Source organism: Myotis myotis, unplaced genomic scaffold, assembly GCF_014108235.1.
Source record: "Myotis myotis isolate mMyoMyo1 unplaced genomic scaffold, mMyoMyo1.p scaffold_m19_p_7, whole genome shotgun sequence".
Taxonomy (NCBI): Eukaryota; Metazoa; Chordata; class Mammalia; order Chiroptera; family Vespertilionidae; genus Myotis; species Myotis myotis.
This window is the reverse complement of record NW_023416379.1, coordinates 31,912,906-31,936,366: the sequence shown is the minus strand read 5'-3', so window position 1 is coordinate 31,936,366 and position 23,461 is coordinate 31,912,906. Positions and strand designations below refer to the sequence as shown.

Here is a 23,461-nt window from a genome sequence, read left to right as displayed (position 1 = left end):
ATTTCTTTTCTCAGATGACAGCAAAGACCTTGCCCTTTTGGTCAGTAAAGTGAGTCTAATTCAAATCTTCCCAGATAAATTATTCTTTCTGGTACCAATTACCATACTCTTTAATACCCATTTTATATGAATAGGTGTAAAGCTTCTCTTATATGACCAGATCAGGACTGATAACTAAGTTCATAAAAAATGTGAGCCACTGTGGAGAATCATAAAAATTCTACTTACCTTACATATTATTTTTACATAAAACGTAATCTTATATTAGCTAAAGACATTTTCTTTAAGTGTGTCTTAGTTAATAAACTAGAGTTCAGAACTGGGGGTTTTGTGTGTGTGTGTTTTTAATATATTTTGTATTGATTTCAGAGAGGAAGGGGGGGGAGAGAAACATCAATGATAAGAGAGAATTATCGATCAGCTGCCTCCTGCATGTCCCACACTGGGGATCAAGCCTGCAGTCTGGACATGTGCCCTTACTGGGAATCGAATCATGACCTCTTGGTTCATAGGTCAATAGGTCAATGCTCAACCACTGAGTCATGCAGGACAGGCCAGAACTGGTTTTCTTGAATAAAAAACATTAACTATTACTAACCTGGTATAAGATTTATATTTAATTTTTTAAATGGAACTTTAAAGATATTGGCAATGCAATCTAAGTATAGCATTCATGTAGTCTTATTATTTCTTTTCCAGCTGTCTACTGTTATTTTATCCACATAGCATCAGACAGGAAATTTTAGGTGACTGACTTTCTTGAAGTTTTTTTCCAAAGTATTCATTGGAGATTTTTATATATTGAAACTCTCATTTTACATTCATATTTCATTAACTTATATAGTATTAAAGTGAATTACTTGGTTATATCAAATATACTAACACAAACAGATTTGGAAATACACAAAATTATTGGTAAATAAAGAATAAGCAAACAACTGTACTATTATGGGCCTCCTGGGAAATAGCCTACCATTCTTAAAACTTCAGTATGTTATGGGCATCAATCAACATTTTATTCAGAGAATGAAAAGTGTCTGTAAAACCCAGAAATTCAGTTACATTGACGGTCAAGAAAAGTTTTATTCTTACTCTATTTATGGCATTATTCCAGACAAAACTGTACTTTTTTTATGACATTAATATTAATAGAGTCTTTTATTTCTACTAAGATGATGTATTTTCTTACTATAAGAACTACTTACTGAATATCTACTAAGTATCAGACACTGTCTTAAATACATAATTGTACTTAATCCTGAGAGTAACTCTGAAAGGTAGTTATTACACATACAGGGTAGGGCAACTGTAGGTTTACAGTTGTTCAAATTCACTACTATAACAAAAACTAACATTACCATACAATGGATATATCATAATGTAAGAAAATAACAACTCTGAATATATTAGATTACAAAACAGTTTATCATAGATGCAAATTTTCATATACTTTCATACCTATGTTATTGTTTCTTGCATATATGATTCTTTCTGATACTGTCTTTACTGAGAGTTAACAGTTTTATTAGAAAACTAGAGGCTCGGTGCATGAAATTCGTGCACATGTAGGGTCCCTAGGCCTGGCTAGCAATCAGGGCTGATCTGTGGGGCAACCGGCGGGGCAATTGGGGGGACCCTGCTGGCACCCGCCATGGCTGGCCTGGGGCCTGCCGGCTGGGGGCAGCTCCTGCGTTGAGTGTCTGCCCCCTGGTGGTCAGTATGCATCATAGCGACCAGTCGTTCCGCTGTTCAGTCGATTTGAATATTAGGCTTTTATTATATAGGATGATCAAACACTAATAAAACTTAGCTTGGTAAGTTATTCCCATTTATTGTGGCCATGTTCACAATTAAATGAGAATACAAATTATCAGAAATTAAAATAAAATCCAAAAGGAAAGATTACACATTGAGCAATTGTGCAAAGGTATTTGCTAAATGAAGAAATATTCATTTATTATTCTGATGTCTGTTCTTTTATATATGCATGAATCAATTACAAGGCAAAGCCAAAATTGTAAGGGTACACTGAATATTTCTTGCTGTCATTGTATCTTACTTTCCAATTCTGAACTCCAATAATGCATTCTTTCAAAAATGGTGCAATCTTTCTTAGGTACCTTTACTCTGAATTTTTCTACTGCTAAACCTGCAAGAGCTATGATATCTACTGATTCCTACTAGCCAATTTTGTCTCTGAAGTAATTAATTTATCTGACCCACGACATATGCCAGATATTTCCTACACAACTAACACTCATGGTTTTTGTCCAGACAATCTCCTCCTCTGAAGAGGAGCTGAAGAAGGCAAGGATAAAACAGATTAGGAGTGAAGTCTCTGAATGCAAGTCTTTGAATTTAAACAGGATCCTCTAAGTAAACAACACAGAGAAAACAAATATTTAAGGGGGAAAAATAAGATAATGAAACTAGCAATCAAGAATAATCAGAAGAAGGTATGCAGGACAGATAAATAGGTGCAGGAGAAGGAGGAGAAAAAAAAGATTAAAAATATGAACACAAAAATGGCAATAAATACGTATCTATCAACAACTGAATCTAAAAATCAAAATAAATGAACAAGGAATCTAATGAACAAAATAAACTGATGCATAAAACAGAATCAGAGGTATAGAAACATGGAAAAGATTGACTGACAAAACTCACAGGGAAGTGGGGAGAGGGAGTGGGAAGAGATTAACCAAAGAACTTACATGTATACTAGAGGCCCGATGCACAAAATCTGTGCAGGAGGAGGGGGTCCCTCAGCCTGGCCTGTGCCCTGTCACAATCTGAGACACTTGGGGGATGTCCATCTGCCGGTTTAGGCCCAGTCAGACATCCCACTTGCAATCCGGGACTCCTCGCTCCTAACCACCCACCTGCTCGCTCCTTACTGCTTGGCTTGCCGCTCCTTACCACCCGCCTGCTCGCTCCTTACCACTTGGCTCGCCGCTCCTTAGAGTTGCTATGGAGGTGGAAGAGGCTCCCGCCACTGCTGCTGCACTTGCCAGCAGTGAGCCCAGCTTCTAGCTGAGCGGCACGCCCGCTATGGGAACACACTGACCACCAGTGGGCAGCTCCTGCATTGAGTGTCTGTCCCCTGGTGCTCAGTGTGCATCATAGTGACTGGTCATTCTGGTCATTTCGCCGTAATGGTCGCTGGGCTTTTATTATATAGACTAGAGGCCCGGTGCACGAAATTCATGTGTGTGTGTGGGGGGTCCCTCAGCCCAGGCTGTACTCTCTCTAATCCAGGACTCCTCAGGGGATGTCTAACTGCCAATTTAGGCCCAATTCCTGCAGGACCGGGCCTAAACCGGCAGTCAGACATCCCTCTCGCAATCCGGGATCATTGGCTCCTAACCGCTCGCCTGCCTGCCTGCCTGTTCGCCCCCTCACTGCTCCCCTGCCTGCCTGATCGCCCCTAACCGCTTCTGCCTGCCGACCTGTTCACCCCTAACTGCCTCTGCCTGCCAGCCTGATCACCCCCTAACTGCTCCCCCTTGCTGGCCTGATCGCCCCTAAGCGCCTCTGCCTCGGCCCCTGCCACCATGGCTTTGTCCAGAAGGATGTCCAGAAGATGTCAGTCTAATTAGCATATGCCCTTTTATTAGTATAGATATGCATTACCAATGGACACAGACTATAGGGTGGTGAAGACCTAGGACAGGGCAGAAACTGGGTGGAGGAGGGCAATGGGGTGAAAAATGGGGGACATCTATAATACTCTCAACAATAGGATTTTTTAAAAAAAAAAAAGACTATGAGTCTTCAGATGGAAGTACCCAGAATGATAAATGAAATAAGACCCACAGCTAAAATTCAGCATTCTAAAATCTCATTACATGAACACTTAAAAAGAAGACCCCACAGACTACCAGGAACAAAACAAACTAGAGGTCACCAGCAAAGTAAGGATGATCAAAGAGAATAAAGCAATGCCCTCAGAGTTGAGGTCAAGCAGTATTCAATTTACAACTGTATATTCAATCAAACCACTAAAAAAGTTTAAAAATAGAAGGACTTTTAGACATTCAAGGCTTCAGGCATCTTATCACTTCTTAGGAAGCCATGAAGACTGCAATAAATCAAAAGAGAAAACAAAAAAAAACAGTGACATAGGATCTAGAAATAATGAATCCAACCCAGAAAAAGATGAAGGAAAAGTCCAGAGTAGCAATGCAGCTGACATAAACAGCTAAACAGCCCTGGTCCAGCTGGGAGAGGGAATTTGAGGAAGGACAGGTATATGAGAGCAAGAGGGCTCCAGAGACTGTGACTCTCTCTTTGAGAAGCCTGAGAAATTGAAGCAGGGGATGAAAGCAGCCAGTGAGTTTGGGTGGGGGAAGTGGGGTAGAGAAGACAACTGTATAAGGAAGAAAATGTACTCATATAGGATACTACTTGGGTGTGGAATGATAAAGAGCGATAATAGAAAAAAATAAGTCCTAATGCATTTTCAATTTTTAGAAAAATCAAACAAAAATTTTACATTAATATACATGACAGTGGGAAAGGAGAAAGGAAAAGGAAAAGTGACAGGCTAGTATGCATAGTTGATGGAGCAAGAAATAAAGAACTAACTAAAATAGTTTTTGGAAGTTACAAGTTACAAAAGCAGCCAAGAGAAAAAGTAAAAATAGTGACATGACTATATTCGAAGGAGAGATATGAATCAAATACTCATTTATCAAGGCAGGAAATCAACAAGTACTTTCTAAGGTTGATGAATTAAAAAACAAACAAACAAAAACAATGGCAGAGTTTTGTCTTTCCTCAAATTCCCTCTCCCATCTGGACCAGGAGTCAGCAACATGAGTAGGAACAGTTAAATGGTTCCTTCCCTCTTGGGAGCAGGGGAAGGCATGGGCACAACAGGGCACATGTTGTTACTTTTCATCATAATCCCTTCTGAATTATTTGATCTTTAAACCATGTATCTTTACAAATTTAGTTCACTTTAATGAATTTCTAAAGTGAAGAGTAACGGTACAAATCAGACTATTAGAACACTGTTACTGGGTTTACTTCTTTACATTACTATATTCATCTAACTGACTTATGCTATCAGTACTACTACAGTGACTCAAGAGCCTCTCTCTAGATCCACATGATAAGTGAACCTTGTTTTCAACTTACCTCAGATAAGGCTCATGGTTCACCGTGTATCTCCCTTCTCCATAACCACAGGTTTCTTTCCAACTATGCTGTCTTTCATTATTTTACAGATTTGGGTAGCAATAATAATGGGCAAATTAAAGGGAGGGAAAAAAAGCAGAGCTTTTTGTACTAAAGATTCTACTTTGTCTCCATGTTTTCCCCTCTTGTAGCTCCTAAAAGGTAAAAATGGCAAGCAAAATAATATTTTTTAACCATGTTTGTTTAACCGATTCATTTAAATTTTTTTGCCCTAACCGGTTTGGCTCAGTGGATAGAGCGTCAGCCTGTGGACTGAAAGGTCCCAGGCTCGATTCCGGCCAAGGGCATGTACCTTGGTTGCGGGCACATCCCCAGTAGGAGGTGTGCAAGAGGCAGCTGATCGATGATTCTCTCTCATCATTAATGTTTCTAACTCTCAATCCCTCTCTCTTCCTCTCTGTAAAAAATCAATAAAATATATTTTAAAAATATTTTAAAAAAATAAATTTTTTTAACTGAGAACTTTAATAGGCATTGGGGTTATAAATCATAGTACTTATCCTCAAAAGTCTTAAGGTCTAGCAGTAGAAAAATGAAAGTAATATAGCAGTTAGGTGCACAGATATCCTCAAACGTGTTCGTTTTTTAGATAAGAATTTAGCTTAGAAAGAAAACATTTTCCAATTATTTTCACAATGATTAGTTCATTTGGACATTGGCCTGTCTTACACTATTCTGTCCATGCTGTTCTTTTGTTTTCCTCCTTGCTTATTATATAGTCAATTAGAATCTGTTGATACTTCCTATTTTTCTTTCAACAGAGGTCATCTGTAACTGGATTATATGATTACTTTGGAAAGCCTTCCATACAGGCTATTTTCATGAGTAGATTTTCATGAGTTTCAGGTAATAGAAACACAGCATCTTCTCCTCAACCACAGAGCCTGGAATGGTGTTTGGCACATAGTAGACCCTAGGTAAATATTTATAATGAATGAATGAGCTTTTTTAAAATCCAAGAAACATGTTTATGTTGTCATATCTTCTTAGGAATAATTAGCTCAATTTCCAGAAAGCCAGTAATATGTACAGCTTAGTAGAAAGATGCTCTAGTTCTTCCTCTATCAGGACACTGGACTACATTGTCTCTGGTGTGCATTATATATCTTACAATTCCATGAATCTAGATTTCTAGCCTGTTCACTTTACCTTCCAATCATTTGTTAGATTGGTATTACAATCACAGCAATAGTTCCTCTTATTACTTATTATCCTGCTGGTATTTCTATTGTATTGTCAGCAAGGTAGAATTAAAAAAATAGTAAATGAAGAAAGCAATGGGACGCCCGCAGTGTAAGTTCTGAAAGTATAATTCCTAGGCAAGTTTTCACTGTTGCACTACCATTGTGTATTATACACATATTTTGACAACCTATACTTTTATGAAGGATAATATGAAGACTGGTAGATACTTAGTAAATTATTATATTTTTAAAAGATTATATATTTTCTCAGGGAATCTGTTCAATTCCTGTCAACAAGGAAAAAGGCAAAGTATTAACATTATTCCAATATTTATATAAGTGACATATTCTTCCATTTTTCAACCTAGAAATGGAAGATTGGCGTACATACAAAATGGAAAACACCTGAAGAACTTGAAGTCCTGTGCAGTTTCTGAAAATACATTTATATACTACAAAGTTTAAAGATGAGAATATAGATAACTGATAAATTACAAAATAGTATTAAGCATTTAATCACATACTATTCTGTGAAAGTAACTTTCTTTGAGCAGATACTCTGATAACCAAGAAAGACTATTAATTGGTCCTTTCTGCTTCAGTAAAAAAAGAAAAAGTAAATTCAAGAGCACAGTTTTAATCCATCAAACACCCTAAAAACTTCTGTTATCATTTCTTTTAGGACATTCTTATACTTTCAGCAAACAGAGTAATTCACATCTAACTATCCTAGTAAACCTTCAAGGTGTTGCTACTCTGAACTGGCTTATGACTCTGAATAAAAGGTCCGTGAATGACTTTTATTTTTAACTAGAGGCCCAGTGCATGAAATTTGTGCAGGGGGGGTGAGGAAGAGGGAGACCCTAGGCCTGGCCGGAGATGAGGGACGATCAGGTTCCCCAACTCCCTGCCTCCTCCTTCCCTCACCGCCCGCATCCGCCACCACCCACCCCGGGTTCCCTGTCCCAGCCTGGGGCCCTGCCCTGATCAAGACATGCCGGCTAGGGGGAGGGGTCGCCACCATGGGGGAGGGGCCAACTGCCACTGTGACAGGCGGACCAATCCGGGCCTGCTGGCCGGGGGGAGCTGGCCCTTGGCCCCCCTGAGAAGGGGCTGCATCTGCCACCACCCTCCGCCAGTTCCCCGTCCCAGCTCGGGGACCCGGCCCCAATCAGGCAATCAGAGCTTGCCGGCTGTGGGGAGGGACCAGGAAGTTGGCCAGTAGGCCCCATCAGCGATCAGGGCCTGCAGGCTGGGGGCAGCTCCTGCATTGAGCGTCTGCTCCTTGGTGGTCAGTGCACATCATAGCGACTGGTCATTCCGTCGTAACGGTCACTTAGGCTTTTATATATTTAGATGGCTTAAGTCTTGAGGAGATTTAGCCATAATGTGATTATTTTTCAATATCAAAGTTAAAATCTAAATACTACCATGATGTGGTCAAAGAATACTGTTATGTCACAGTGGAAACTTATCCATTCATCTATTAATGGACACCTAGGTTGCTGCCCTATTTTGGCTATTATAAATAAAGCTGCAGCAAACATAGGGGTGCATTATCTTTTCAAATTAGTGGAGTGATCACACTGTAAGGTATAAAAATGTGAACCACTACACTGTATACCTAAAACTAATATAATATTATGTACCAACTATAATTACATAAAAAAAGTAATGGAAATAAAAAGGAATACTGATAAAAGCACTCTTAAAATAAAAAGAGGATAGGCTTTAGCATCAAACCAACTTATTTATCCTACTCAAGATAATACAATCTGTTAAAAAAAAATAGTTAAAGTAGCAGATTACCAGGAAAAAAAATGGAAATATGTAAAATGACCTGTGATAACTAAGACAAATGCATTGTGCTATAGTTTTCTCATCTGTGAAATGCCTCACCTGCTTCTTTCACCTGGTCAGTTGTGAGGATCACCTACAAGTTTAAAACTAGATTTTTCAACCTCTTAATTAGACTTCAACATGGTCATTTTTTATTGCCGGTTCTCATATCCAGTGATAGATACACTGCTATGAAAAGGAAACACCGTAAGTCAAACTTGGAACTTCTCTTTCTTTCCATCTTCATATACTGTATTTCAAACACCAGTTTCACAGCTCTGTCTCCAAAGGTAATGGCAGAGCAAAGTGTCAAGCTTATTTCCTTATGCTTGTACTACAACTCTCGAGATGTTATGATTTACTTTAAAATGGCACCCTCTCTGCACAAATTGTATTGAACATGCTTATTATCTACCATCTGCCATACTAAGAATAGTGACCCTGCCTGTTGAATATTACCCGCTATTTCTCAATTCTGGTTCTACATTATTAGCATCCATAAAGATTTAATGTAAAAATAAATTACAGATTTGTCAAGCCCCATGCCAGACTCTCTGAATCAGAATATCTAGAAGAAATCCAAGTATAAGATTGGGCATTATTTGTATGTTTTGTTTGTTTTTCAGCTCCATGAATTATTCTAATGTATAGCCATAGCTGAGAAAAAACTGGGAAACCTTATAGGCATAAGAATAATTATGCATTACCTTCCATAAAATTCATATATATATATATGAATTTATATATATATATTATATATATATAAATATATATATATGAATTCATATATATATATGAATTATGCATTACCTTCCATAAAATTCATATATATAATACATATACACATACATATATATATATAATTCATTTAATAATTTCTCAGACTTTCTTCAAACAGAATCATCATGAATCTCCTTAATCATAGGTTTTATTTTCCAAACTTCTAATAATTTGCTGCTTCTATCTGAACTAGCTTCTAATTAACTTGATAGAAATGTGCTCAAAACAAAATCTTAAGTCATTACCAAAGTTTCACATAGAGAAGAATATTTCATTTTGTATTTTATAACGTATGAATGTATCTCCAATACAAACCCTTTAACAATTATTTACACTTTTATAGTTGAGTACCCCTATTCTATAGTTTCACCTACTTGACAATCATCAACTTTTAAGTCTCATTTTAAAGATTTTTTCAGCATAAAAATTAATTAGATTTCTAGTTTCTGGTCTAGAAATTGGGAAGTTGTCATTCTATCCTAACAATAAGTAAAAAGCTGAACAAACTAAAAATCAGCAAATCTTCTTAATCCATAGTGAGGTCACAAAGCAAATCATTGCCCCCCCAAATTGCAAAGACAGGCCAATACAGAGACTCATAGCTTACCAAAATAAACCAACCAGCAGATACCACTACAGGAATCAATGCCTGGGTAGGAAAATCTAAACTGTAAATTAATGAATTGCTGGAGGTTTAAAGAAGAGAAATCTGAAAGTTAGAAACTACAAGGGGACCCGCACTTTACTGAGTTTTACAGCATGAGCTCCACCAGGTTCTCAGTGTTATCTGAGAAAAATCCCCTCCTCTTCCAGCAGGGAGAGGAGTAAAACATTTTTAAATACAAGAGCATTCTGTTATTAACAAGATCTGCCCTCAGGAGAAACTAATCACAGTCTAAATTGCTAGGGATTTATCAGCACCTAACTAACCTGGTGGAAAGAAAATATCCAATTCCAACCTACTCTAGCCATCTAACTCACCTGGAGGGAGGGATAGGAAAGGACTGAGAAACAGTTGTGAAATTCACAGGCTCACTACAAGAATAAAACCTAGTTATAGGACAATAGAACACTGACCCTCCACCCATACTTTACCACCAAAAATGAATCTGGACACAGATCTTACACTCTTCAAAAAATTATCTCAAAATAGGATCTTAGACCTAAATGTCAAACAGAAGACTTTAAAACTCCTACAAGATAACATGGGAGAAAACCTAAATGACCTTGAATATGGCGATAACCTTTTAGATACTACACCAAAGGTACCATCCATGAAAAAATTCATTGATAAGCTGGACTTCATTAATATTTAAAACTTCTGTTCTGCAAAACACAGTACCAAGATAATGAGAAGACCATAGACTTTGAAAAATATTTGCAAAAGACACATCTAATAAAGGACTGTCATCCAAAATATACAAAGAACTCTTAAAACTCAACAATGAGAAAACAAACAAAAAATTAAAAAATGGGCCACAGACCTTAACAGACAACTCACCAAAGATGATATACAAATGGCAAATAAGCATATGAAAAAATGTTCTACATCATATGTCATTGAGAAAATACAAATTAAAACAAGGAGATACCACTACAAACCTATTAGAATAGTCAAAATCCAGAACTGACAACACCAAATGCTGCTGATGATGTGGAGCAACAGGAACTCTTGTTCATTGCTCATGAAATGCAAAATGGTATGGCTACTTTAGAAGACAATTTGGCAGTTTTTTTTTTAATAAAACTAAACATACTTTTACAATCTGATCTAGTAATAACACTACTTGGAATTTACCTAAAGGAGTTGAAGACTTATATCCACACAAAAACCTTCACATAGATGTTTATAGTCACATTTTTCATAAATGTCAAAAATTGGAAACAACCCACATGTCCTTCAGTAGGTGAATGGACAAATAAATTGTGGGACATTCAAACAACGGAATATTTTTTAGCACTAAAAAGAAATGAGCTATCAGTCATGGAAATACCCAGAGGTTTTTAAATGCATATTACTATGTCAAAGAAGTCAATTTGAGAAGGCTAAACACTATTATGATTTCAACTATATGACTTTGTAAAAAAGACAAAATTATGAAGACAGTAAAACTATCAGTGGTTACTTTGAGTTAAGGAGGAATAGGTGGAACAGTAGAGGTTTTTTAAGACAATGAAACTACACTGTATGATACTACAATGGTGGATACCTGTTATTATACATTTTTCAAAACTCACAGAATGTATACCAAGAGTGAACCCTAACGTAAATGATGAGCTCTGAATGAATATGACTTGCCAATGTAGTTTCATCAATTGTAACAAATGCACTGCTCTGGTGGGAAATGATAATAATAGGAGAGGCTATGACAAGTGGGGACAAAGATATATGGGAAATCTCTGCAGCTTCTGCTCAACAGTGCTGTGAACCCCAAACTGTCTAAAAAATAAAGTCCATTAAAAATTAATATATTAAGAAATGAATCTAGCTGTGGACATACTTAATTTTTAGTGCTGACTCACAATTTTAACATTCTACCAGTCTGCTATTTAAGCAAAATTATAACATGCACTATTTCTGCAGTAAAAATTTAACAAAATGTTAAAATTAACCGTGAAAGATGCATACATCAACATTTAAAATTTCCTTAATGCAACACAATTTTTAACATTCAATAGTAAATGCCCAATGGTATCTAAAAAATTAGGTCAATCAACTGCTCTCTTTGCATATGAAATGAATATAGAAACAAAAAAGTAATTGCAGCATGTAGACTGATACATCATTATAATATTAACGGGGTTGAAACAGGCCTGTAGTTACCTCTTCCACTATTATTTTGAATAGGATTTTTTAATTATTTATAAACAAATTAAGAGTGGTTGAAAAACATTATTTACAGTTTTGGAGTTAGGACTAAAGGGATCAAAATGAATTATATTTATTGCTGGCAATTCTTTAGAATGGCTTTTGATATATAAATATAGTTTTAAATAAACCACGTGCTCAGTCACCTATGAAATACAGTAATAAACAACAGTGGTCTGGGTTAAAGATACAAGAAGGAACATACTCACATATCAAGTAAAAACAATCTTTTACCCCAGCGTCCACTCTCAGATGCTTAATGGCTAAGCTCTTTTCTCAAGAATGATAAAGTGAATTATAAAAGAAAAATACAACACTTTATAAAAATTAAGAGTACAAAGACTGAATAAATGAAAAAAATCTGTTCCAACACTTTTTCTCCTTTTCAAAAGACAAAAAGGAAAAATATACAAAAGGAAAGCAATTTAGCAGAAGTACTGCAATAGCTGATGCCACTAGATTTATAGTCACCTTTGGCAGGGTACTGCCGTGAAAAAGCAGAGGTATTGCTATTACAAGAAAAGATTATGTACTTTCAAGAAAAGGTAGGATTAATCACTCTTCAACAGACAACCTCACCAGGAAAAGTGTCACAGTTCTAGATAGCATTTGCTGAAAGAAAATCATGAGCAGAAAGTACTATAAAAAAATCCCTAATTTAAAAATCAAAACCTTGGTATGTAATAAGAACTACCATATAATTTCTAAAACTACATATTTTGCCAATAACATCATATTTTTAAGCATATCTTAATTTTTAAGTGAAGATGATTATAAGAAAAATATCAGCTATTCTTAAAAACCTTTATATTCACCCCTACTTTCAGTGAATCTAAGTTATTGTAGAACAATGCTTATTTTAAAATCATAGCACCAATAAATATAAAGAGATATGCTCAGCATGTCATCTTTCATTTATTTATCTTATATAACTTCTAAAAGGACTAATACCAGTTGGAGAAATGGAATCAAGCAGAAATTAGCCTTACCTAAGTGAATAAAATTATATCTATATTTATTGCTACTGGAAAATGATGCAAACAGTGAACAACTATAAAAATTTTTCAAAAACTGGATATAATTTTTTTCCAATTAAAGTACCATACACATTCTTTCCAAAGAGGAAATGCAATATATCTGACTCTATAGAAGGTAATCATGTGCCTGAATTTGTTTCTAGGAGCTTTATGTGTTTTTAAAAAATATATTATTTACTTTTCAGGTCAATTTCTTTCACAAATGAAAATGAATTATTTTATCAACATGTGCAAACATCTAAAAAATCACAATGTTTTAATAAAATACTTTTAAAGATGAAAGTGAATTCTAACTAGATCAACATATCTTTATGTAATATTAATGAAAATATTAGGAATAATCTACAAATGCAAATATATTTTTAATTAAAACTAGGAAGTAAAGGTCACAAACAAACTGAATAATTCAATAGAATTAATCACTGAACTGCTTCCAAAGAATGCCTAATTAACCAAATTTATTATCAAACTAATTAGAATTCACACAAAAAAATAATGCCTTTCACAGGATCAAAAAACACTTAGGAAATTTTGACTTGGTATACAGTGGTACTATGTTGCCGGAGTCCAACCCCAGCAGGTCCATGGGTCCCCAAAGGTGTGGATGGAGTCGGCGAAGAAGGAATGACACGGAGACGGAGTTCAGTTGATCAGCAGCCTAGCCAGGATCTCTAGCCAGGATCTCCAGCCAAGTTCTGGTCTGGATCTGCAGAGAGGTTCTGCTGTTTATTGTCTTGTTACATCCGTATTTATCCCAGTTGATTTTAATCCTGTCAATTTCTATTACAAAGGTTAGGGCGTTTCTTATCTCCATTCCAGGGAGTAAAGATTATGTAGCTTAAGCATGATTGTTTGTAGTGATTAACTACCCGCCTGGCACTTAGTTAAGGAGTTTCATCCCCTCCCTGACTTCAGGGAAAAATTCCTACCTGGGGAAACAACCTTTCTAGGAGAGGCATCCCCTCCCTGACTTCAGGGAAAAATCCCTACCTGGGGAAACAACCTTTCTCGGAGAGGTGACCTTGGTTAAAACACACAGCGCTAAGGGGAGCAAACATATTAAGAACAGTATGCTATATACGCCAGGTCCCTTGAAACATATGCTGTGCAGATGTTTCTTTCCTGCAGCGACTGTGTCAAGCAGCAAGGATGGACCGGCTTCCGGCACTATGTGGCATGAAGAATTACTGACTCTGCCCTGGCTGGTGTGGCTCAATGGTTAGTTGGTCCTTGACAGTATCTGGATTGCAGGTTCGATCTCAGGCCCCGGTCAAGGCTGGAGCAGGAGGCAACCAGTCATTGTGTCTCACATCGATGTTTCTCTCTCTCCTCCTTTCTCCCTCCCTTCCACTCTCTGTAAAAGCAATGAAAAAAAAAAAATCCTCCAGTGAGGATTAACCAAAAAAATTAAAATTACTGATTCTATCTTAAAATATTTTTCTATTTATGAGAAGTGTTAAATTTATACTAACATGTAAGTGTAATTTATGAAACTAAAAATATATCAGTAGTAATTCCTTTCTAAGCTTTCTTCTCCACACATAATTTAAAAAAAAAAAAAATATGTATTTTTATTGATTTCAAAGAAGGGAGGGGGAGAGAAAGAAACATCAATGATGAGAGAATCATTGATCGGCTGCCTCCTGTACACCCCACACTGAGGATCGAGCCTGCAACCTGGGCACATGCCCTGGCCTAGAATCGAACCTGGGACTCTTCAACCTGGGACCTTTCAGTCCGCAGGCCGAGGCTCTATCCACTGAGCCAAACCAGCAAGGGCTCCACATATAATTTAAAAGCAACACAGACTGGTAAACTAAAGCAGGGACTGACAAATTTAGGCTTGAGAGTGAAATCCTGCCCACTGTCTGAATTTATAAATAAAGTTTTATTGAAATATCTGCATTCCTTCCTTCATATTATTGTCTATGACTGCTTTTGTGGTACACTGGCAGAGTTCAATAGTTGCAGCAAAAACTATAAAGCCAAACTATATACTATCTAGGCCTTTAGAGAAAAAGTTGCTGACTACTGAACTATAGATTTAGATCTCCATTATTTTAAATGCATGGCCACACCCACCCTTCTTCTATAGGATCTTTAGTAGAGGGCATATTTAATTGATCATTTAAGAATCTATAGTCATTAGTTTTGATTTTGTAATTATACACTGACTACTGTCCGGGTTCTGGACTCTTGATAAGGCAGAGGATGCTAGTTGATTCTGAAATTACATTGCATCTTCTCATGTATTGTAATGTTTCTAATGGTTCATCTTAAAATACCACTCAATATTATAGCTATAATTTCTAAAAGATCTAATTTTAGCTATTTAATATCTGTGTGATATTATTTATAAAGAATGATAACATATTAGATTTTAAAAGCTAAATTAAGAAAAAAATAGTTACATGGGTAGAAGTAGGGATGGAATTCAAATAAAAATGTATCACAAAGACAAAGGCACTGGGATTTAGATGAGAATTATTTTAACAGGGAAAAATGTATTCTAGACTTAAAATCTCTAAAGACATGGCCCACTGTGGGACACTGAGTAGTGAGGAGAAACTACATCAACAATTTCTTCCCCTACCACCTCTCTCAGTCTACCTTCCCTACGCACTCCATAAAGAAAAGTAAAAGTAAAAGTAAAAGTAAAAGAAAAAGAAAAAAGAAAAAGAAAAAAAAATGGCTACACAGTAAATAGAACTATTAGCCAAATTTTCTTTCAAATGAAACACAAGAAAATGATTTGGGTGTGGAGAGAGCAGAGCGCCTGAAGAACGGCTTCTCTGTGTACAACACATCCAACAGCAACTTGGGCTTACTCCTCACGGGTGGCAGAATACTATGGCCTTCCTGTAGCATTACGCCCTAAAAAAAAAAAAAAAAAAAGAAAGAAAGAAACACAAGAAAATGATAGATTAAAGCAAACAGGACTGCTAAATCCAAAAGTGGGTAATTTCTTGATAGTAAATTCTTCAAAAATGTTACAAATTATAACATGATATATTAAGGTCACTAACTGTCTTAATTGTGGCAAATAAAACTTAGAAATAGGTTCAAACCAACTTACAAAATGATCATATAGAAACCTGAGTATCTTTATAGGAAGAAGTTTGAGTAATTAAATAGGAAGATACTATTTCTTCTCCTTAGAATGACCTATTTCACATGTGACTAAGGGAAGAGAGAAGTATCAAGTACCATTCAACCAAATCAAGAATCACTTTGTTTTGCTTCCCAAAAAGTTCTGTAGTACTAGGTTATGTTTAAAACCTATCTTAACAAAAGGCATTCAAATATAAAAGGTAGTACATAATAAAATGCTCCTTTCTCTATGTCATTTTGTTATATTTTTAAACAGACAGACATCTGTTTAGGTCAAACCAAATACATTTCATTAATCTGCAATCCTAAAACACTGACATTCTGATAGTAATGACATGCCGATTAGGACAGGCAATTCTCATTTAGATATAACAAAACAAATCAACACTGACACTCTGGTTACTAATTTTCTTCTTGTAAACAATGTGTCACTTTCAATGCTTGAACTTAAGCTTTAGTTGTCTTTATTTGCCTTTATCTTTTTTTTAGTGATACTTACCCCTATAGACTAATTATTTACATATGCATTGCCAGTTACTACTATTCCAGTTACTATACAATTACCAAATTTAGCATGGAATCACATACCGTCAATTCAAGGAAGATAGTTACAAAACTAAATCTCTTACATCAAAATTAGTAAAATCAAGTGATTAGAAACCCAGTATTATTTGTAAGTAATTTCATTTTAATTTGATATTCTGACCATTAACACTCAAAAAAGGAAACTTTGGTTAATAGTATTTTTAAATGTCCCAAGTTTCCTGTCATAATAAGACCTTTTCTATTAAACAGGAGTACAACCTTATCGATGACTTCACTTCCCATGGTTTCAATTACCCATGGTCAACTGTGGTTCAAAAATATTAAACAGAAAATTCTAGAAATAATCAATTCATAAATTTTAAATAGTGCACTGTTCTGAGGAATGTGATAAAATTTTGCACCTACTGCTTAGGTCACAATGCCCATATCATTCACCTCACTTCATCTCATCACCTAGGCACTGTATCATTTCACATTATCATAAAAAGAAGGGTAAGTACATAAGTACAGTACAGATATTTTGAAAGACCACATTCACATTAACTTCTATTACAGTATATTGTTATAATTGTTCTGTTTTAATATTAGTTATTATTGTTAATCTCTTACTATACCCAATTTATAAATTAAATGTCATGATAGGTATGTATGAATAGGAAAAACATAGTAGATATCGTCTGGAACGATCTGCAGTTTTAGGCATCCACTATGGGTCTTGGAATGCATCCCCCATGGATAAGGGGGGACTACTGTGCAAAGAAAATGCAACAGCCCACCATCTTAGTATTCAACGTGCACTGCTATTTCAACAACAAAAAATGTGTTTTTCACATGCTTTTTCCTGTTCCCTTTTATAAACCAAGGTTTACACTTGTGCACCTGACTTGGGACTATGAATGCAGTCAACAGATTCAAAGAAAAGGGACCCACAGTGGGAAGGAGTCCAATACTTCATCATCTTTAACAGGTACTCAGTACAACCAATCAAAAGATTACTCTAGACAGAGATGGTCCAGAGCATACCAAATCCTTCTCAGAAAAAGAAATTCAAGATCAGAGATGTCAGAACTCTTGGAAATCAGTCATCCCAATTTCTTTATTTTACAGGAAAGGAAACAAAAGCCCCGAGATTTTTCACTTATCCAAAATTAGTTTGAAGACGAGAACACAAATCATCTAATGTCAAAGTAATTCTTCCACAATCTCTTTATCTTTTTCTTTCAGGATGGTAATGTTAGGTTATATAATTTTAAAAGCAAATTATACTGAAAAAAAAAACACCAAAAAGAATACTAAGCAGAAATAAAAACTCATTTTACTTAAAGCAAAAAGGCTTATCGAGCACAGACTTGATTCCCTAATAATTAACATATACTTTTTCAATTCCATTCAGATTCTATCACACATTGTTTCCCTCTACAATAAATTCAGTGCAAAATTAACTGCTTCCACACAGACATTACTTCTGGTGGTTTTTTGAGTAACGGTGTCTAACCCTCACCTCCTGCTGCAGTAATCCATGCTAAGAATCACAACCTATAGCGACACAGTACTTACTCTTCCTTTTATACAAAGCCCTCTTAAATGAAGAACTAAGTAAGACTAGAGAAGTAAAAGTACTGCAAAGTCCTAGCTAGAATTACAAATGACTAGAATTCTTCTCTGAACAAAAAGGATGGTGGGAAAGAAGACTAGATAAAAAGTTGGGCTAAATTCAAGCCACATTAATTGTTTCACTTTTAACTACTTTGAACAAGAATCATGTTTCCAAATCTTTTTCCTATTTTAGTTTTCTAAAATAAAATAAGCAACATTCACACATTCTAATGCTATCTTACAACTGCAAAATCATTAAACAATCATTATTTCTCATCTACTATGTGTAACAAACTTTCACATATGATTTTATGACACCTAAACAGAAATTTTGTAAACTTGTGGTTGAGAATGATACCATTTTTAAGACACACTTTAAGAGAAAAACAATACTTTTTAAGACCTTTTATTCACAAATTGAATCAGCTACAAAAATAAAGTCTTCCTAAACATTGCCTCTCAGTAATTATTTGCTGATATAAATGAAGGACCTGAAAATTAAAACCACAGAAAAATCCCATTAGTAACAATATCATATATTGAATATTCACCAAAACTGTCCCTATGTGGTCTTACAAGTGACACACACACATTATTACATTTAATCCTGATGCTATTTCATGAGCTAGGTAGGGTTATATTCCTTTTGAACTGAAGAACTTGGGCTAAGTGCAGAGGTTCTCAGCTAGGAGCTCCTGAAAGTCTTTGAGGAAGTTTGGGGTGCTACACTGACAGCTGAGACAAACCTGGCATTTAGTAGGTGGGAGCCAGGGATACTACATAGCCTGCAATGTGCTGGACAAACCCACAGAATAATCTAGCCCAAAATGCTAGACCACTATTGAGAGACACTTACTGAGGATAAATGGACAGAGCCAAAGAGCTAATAGTGTCTTTAAACTAGTTGATTCAATAACAAAATCAAGGAAATCACCAGGACGCACCCAAAAGAAAATAAAATATAAAAGCTTATCAAATTCTCATACTAACATAAGTAGTCTAGGTTACCTTCTCAAAAAGGCAGTATGACAAAAAAGATGACATACTTGCAAACATTACTCTGGCACCCTCTTTACCAAGTTTTCCATTTGTCTTATAATTGCCTCAATATATTTGCAAAACTTTATCATCACCTTTAGTTACTCCATGATGTTATAGAAAGGAGTCATCTCCAGTTCCCATTCAACTACCCCTGTTTTATATCCATTTTACTACCTATATGGGTTAATAGTTACATATGACGTTTCACTTAGTCTATTCTTTTCCTCCTTGGCACCACTGCCCCATTAATCATCCTAAAAATCATACTGTCTTCCTGTCAGCATCTCCTTATTTAAGTACAATGATTCCTCACTGAAAGACCTCAGATAATGCATGCTAACTTTCAAGGTTCTCCACCAACTGGCTCCTTTTTTTCCCCCCAACTCAATTAGAATCACTATTCCAAGGAGTCTCTTTAGTACTCCTCTCAATTACCATGAAAATTCCCTTTTCTCTACTTTTGCCAACACAGTTTGCTTAGAATAATTTTCCCATTCTTTCTTCTCTGCCATTCAAAATACTTATCTGTTAGTGTGTAGATGTCATCAAATACAATGAATTTACCTGTAATATAACTTTCTGTAATGTCAGTAGACCTCTAAATAACTCTTTAACTTCAATTATATTTATCTAGTTCTAGTCCTACAGTTAGGACTAGAAACTTCTTGAAGGTAAAAATCACATAATCTTTTCTTCTGAATATTCACATAGACCAATATAATATAGCTACTTGGAATCACAGAATTATTTCTTAAAGAAATCATGAACAGCGCCTTCGTTTTACTTTATTTATTTTTGTGTGTGAGAAAAACACATAAATTGGTTGACTCCTGCAGGAGCCCCAACCAGGGCCCAGGCTGGGGAGGAGCCTGCAACCAAAGTATGTGCCCTTGATCAGAATCGAATCCGGGACCCTTTGGTCCACAGGCCAATGCTCTATCCACTAAGCCAAACTGGCTAGAGCTGTACCTTCATTTTAAAAGTGGAAAAAAAAATAAAAAACTAATTCAAGAACACATAATTCTTTAGTGACAAGAATCAGAATTCAGACCACAATCTATAATCTAATGTTTATAATTAATATATGCTTGTTAAACAAACTCCAAGGAACATTACCAGAAATGCTTTCATTCTTCAGCTAGAACCTTATTACCCTTTTACTTATTCATATGAGAATAGATGATTAGATTATTTTATCCCAATAGTTATTTTTTTTTTTTACTTTTCAATTACAGTTGACATATTATGTCAGGTATACAGTCTCAGGTATACAACTTATGAAGTGATCACCCCAAAAGCCACATCTGACATCATACATAGTTATTACAATAATATTGGCTATATTCCCCATTATCCCAATAGTTTTGATCTCTAGATTACTCATAAAAATCAAACTGTATCTATTTCTATATGGCAAAAAGAGAATTAAATCACATCACTACTATATGATGTATTATATAAAATATGCTTTCCTGCTTCCTATCAATAAGTACATTCCAACCACATATTCTCTCCAGAAGCCAAGAAGTTTGAACATAAAGCATGTTTATAAGTGACATCATCAGTCATTTGCTATATATTAATGCAGCAAATACATTAAATTTATCTTGTCTCATTATTAGATATTATAAGGATTCAGATTTTCACTAATTCTTGTCTATAAATATATGAGATATCAGATGTAACTTTCATCTGTTATTATTTTTTTAGGTTCAAGGTAGATTAATATAGTTTAGTCCCCCAACATTTAGGAAGACCTTCTTCTACTCAAATCAGATATACATTTCAAAACTCCAATAGCCTAATTCTACTTCTGAAAACATCTCCTACTTTCTGCTCCACAAGTAAAGAAAAGACTTTATCTAGAAATACATTTCTTCTCTAAAGATAACTTTTAATACAAATATACTGCAGGCTATCAGTGTCTAATATGAGGAGAAAATAAAGACAGAACTAAAAAAAAACAAACCACAATTTCAATAAAGAAAAATATAAAAGAGCAAGAGCAGCAGAATTGATTTATAATAAGTCTGCATATTATCCTATATAATAAGAGCTAATATGCAAATGATCATCACGCCCTCACGCTGTAACGGCTCAGACACTCAACACTGAGAGAGAAATAGGGACCAGCCAGGTACAAATGAGCTCGCAAGAGAGAAATGGGGACCAGCCAGGCTGCGGCCTGGGAGAGGCACAAGCTGCCCGCCCTGCAGTCCTGGGCGACAACAGCTGGGGCTGCAGCACGGGAGAGAGACAAGACACCCGCCCCACGGTCCTGGGCACCAGAGGCTGCACCTGCTGCCCAGGAGAGGGACAAGCTGCCTGCCCTGGGGTCCTGGGCGCCAGCACCTGCAGCCCAGGAGAGGGACAAGCCAACTGCCCCACAGTCCTGGGCACCAATGCCTGCGGCTGCGGCCCAGGTGAACCCGCCCGCCCACGGTCCCCTGCGGCTGCAGCCAGCCCGGGCGAAGCCGGCCCGGGTCCCGGGTGTCTGCGACCAGCCAGAGGAGGGAATCCTGGGTACCGGGTGCGGAGTGAGGCAGAGGCTGTTAGGGGTGATCAGGCAGGCAGGAGGCAGTTAGGGGCGATCAGACTGGTAGAGCAGAAGTTAGGGGCGATCAGGGAGGCAGGCAGAGGTGGTTAGGGGCAATCAAACAGGCAGAGGTGGTTAGGGGTGATCAGGCAGGCAGGCATAGGGGTTAGGGGCGATCTGGCAGATAGGCAGGTGAATGGTTAGGAGCAAGCAGTCCTGGATTGCGAAAGGCAGTCGGACATAACCCCAAGAGGTCCTGGATTGGAGAAGGTGCAGGCCGGGCTGAGGGACAACCCCCACTCCTGTGCACAAATTTCATGTACCGGGCCTCTAGTATCAATATAAAGCTGTAAAATTAGGAACTAAAATTTAACCTGTTTACTTTTGAAAATAAAGAACAGAGAAAATAACATCTTAAAACACATACGTAGAAATTAGATAAAAATAAAAAGGTCTTAGTCATTTCCTATAATTCAAAGCATAATAAATAAAGCTTATAAGCTGATTTGCTATATAAACTTAACAGAAGAAATGACTAGGTGGTATAACTGGTAGACAAACCAATTTACCATACATATAAATCTAAAAAAAAAAAAGGAAAATAGAAATATATTTGGTAAACAGTTTTCCAGACTTCATTCTAACTACAGTAAAACAGGTTCTAAAAAAAAATTTATAGTCTAATTGTAAACTATAATTACAGATTTATTTACACTCATACAGTATTTTACTATTAAAAATATGTATAAGCAAAAGTCATACACAAGTAATGATTTTGGACACTTGATCCTTGCTTTTATTTGGCAATTAGCTGTAGGCCTAATATTTTTAATCTTCCCTTGTGTCAACTTGCTAATTACTCAAATTCATTAGGGGCAAAAGTCTTGTCTAAGAAAAATATTTGGTTTTATAAAATTCAGCCTTGCTGGTGGTACCCACTTGTAATTATATTAAATTACAAAATGGAACAGATTGACTGTTAAAAAAAATAACTTATTTACCGTGAAAAAACTGAGAGTGCACTAGCAAAATCGTTAAAATTCAACCCCTTTAAAAGCAAAGTAATTTAAAAATAACTGATTTAATTCAACTTTTTTTTCTTTTAGTCCAGTGACAATATTCTTTTGAGGAAAAAAAAATCTGTTTTCAGTTCTAAACAATGCATCTAGATCCAACAAAGCACTATTCTTGCCACTACACAGACTTTTACTGAACACTTAGCACCCACACTTTCAGAAATTAATTATACTCCCATCAACCCTAAACTAGAAGGAATTGATCATTGGGTTTAAGAGTAAAAATCTCTTGACAACCGAAACCCAAAATATTCTAGATTGAACTATCCAGATATTTGAGAGAGCCCTTTATACAAAAAATTTAGAAATTCACAGATTTGGATCTTGGCTGGTCAAACTTTACCATTTTAATAGATGTATGAGTGCATTGCTGATATTTACTATGAATGGTAGACTTCACTCAGTAAGAGTTCAATGGCCCATTTGAAAAAACTTTTATGATCACTTTAAAGATTACACACTAATATTAAATGAAACTTGAGGCATATCCTGATACCATATATAGTACTTCCTTAAAATGAAGATTTTAAAAAATGATAAGGAAAAAGCAAATGCAAGTTCCTCTCCCCCTTATCAAGAGCCAGATGTGAGGGGTAAAGCTCCCATTCCCCCATTTGTTTGTTTGCTTGTTTGTTTGTTTGTTT

The 23,461-nt window shown here is 36.1% G+C and overlaps 1 protein-coding gene and 1 non-coding gene across 12 annotated transcripts in view; one reads left to right on the top strand and one right to left on the bottom strand.

Annotated features, from left to right (window-relative positions):
• The window catches only part of STXBP5 (syntaxin binding protein 5), a 154,588-nt gene that overhangs the window by 128,584 nt on the left and 2,543 nt on the right, over positions 1 to 23,461 (bottom strand). The window lies entirely within an intron of this gene.
• LOC118660901 lies at positions 15,665 to 15,792 on the top strand. The gene has a single exon (XR_004969084.1). It is a non-coding gene; the product is annotated as a small nucleolar RNA SNORA11 (small nucleolar RNA).